General features: G+C 39.7%; 1 long non-coding RNA gene across 1 annotated transcript; it reads right to left on the reverse strand.

Moving 5' to 3' along the window:
* Positions 1-382: 382 nt before the first annotated feature.
* On the reverse strand, positions 383-1327 carry LOC115149202 (uncharacterized). The gene is made up of 2 exons (XR_003866817.1): positions 1156-1327; positions 383-507 (listed from the first exon to the last, which is right to left on the reverse strand). It is a non-coding gene; the product is annotated as an uncharacterized LOC115149202 (long non-coding RNA).

The following is a 1327-nucleotide window of genomic DNA, read 5'->3' on the forward strand; positions in this document are numbered from 1 at the left end:
CACCAATACTCCTTAGCCGGCCCACAAGAATGGAATGGTCTACCGTATAAAAAGCTTGGGCCAAGTCAATAAAAATATCAGCACAATATTGCTAAGAATCAAGGGCAATGGTGACATCGTTGAGGACCTTTAAGGTTGCAGTGACACATCCAGAAACCAGATTGCATACCCAAGAGAATACTATAGACGTCAAGAAAGCCAGTCAGTTGATTATTGACAAGTTTTTCCAACACTTTTGATAAACAGGTCAAAATAGAAATAGGCCTATAACAGTTAGGATCAGCTTGATCTCCATGTCCCTCTGACATGTGAGAGAATCTGCAGTTGTTGCCGAACACACACTGGCCTGATGCAAAGGACAAAAATATAAGCATTACACAGATAAATCGTAAGGGTCTTTAATTCACACGACATGTTCCTTGTATCTTTAATTGCAATCTTTACCAGTATTTAGAAACCTCCTGCATGGTTTCTTAGTCCGTTCATCATACAGGATAGCTGCTGTATCTGTGATGAGAGAAGAGGTGTCAATGTGTACATTAAAATCTACAGCCTATTACCACAAGTATGTCAGATGATAAAAAACAACTGCAGAGATAGGGTCACTGTCAATTATTTTTAGAAAAGGACTTGAACCGAATTGCATTTGATCACATCCATCTGAATTTAACCCCAACCATCTCTTTTTGCTGTTATTTTGTAATTACATTACGTCTTCTGATTGGTTACTGTGTCAAACCTTTACGCCCTGATCTGATGTAGGAAACCAAGCCTAAGCACATTCCAGTAGCTTCATCGTATGGGCAGGTGGGGGAGTACTATTCATGTCTGTGTTAGTTTCCTAGTTCGTTATCTATATGTTTTGTGTATGCAATGTGTGAGCTATGCCAAGATTTTCCTAATGTAGGACAATAAACGTGATAGTGAAAACACATTGGCAACTTGATGTTGGTCCTGCTGCCTGCCAAAATGCCAAGTAAATAAAGCCTTTTAAATCAAGAAGTTCCTTCATCTGTTCTTCAAAAGTAGACAACCCTTTTTCTAAAAGCATCTCTCCATGAACATATAGTTTAAACTTTTTACACACTTCAGCGCACCAACACAATGTTTCTTCAGACCGAGGCCCCAACTATGTTGGAATTAAACTCTTCTTACCTCTGAAATGGTCAAACCAGGCTTTTTAAGATCTGTGGTGTTGAACACCGTACATGTGTTTTCTCCTGTTGTGCATGTTGTCCTGAAATGGCCGGTCACAGTAGTCACAGTAATACCGCTTCACCATGGTTGAGATTCTGTCTTCAGTTCAGTCAGCTATAGAGTCACCTCA

Source organism: Salmo trutta, chromosome 15 (assembly GCF_901001165.1).
Source record: "Salmo trutta chromosome 15, fSalTru1.1, whole genome shotgun sequence".
Lineage (NCBI taxonomy): Eukaryota > Metazoa > Chordata > Actinopteri > Salmoniformes > Salmonidae > Salmo > Salmo trutta.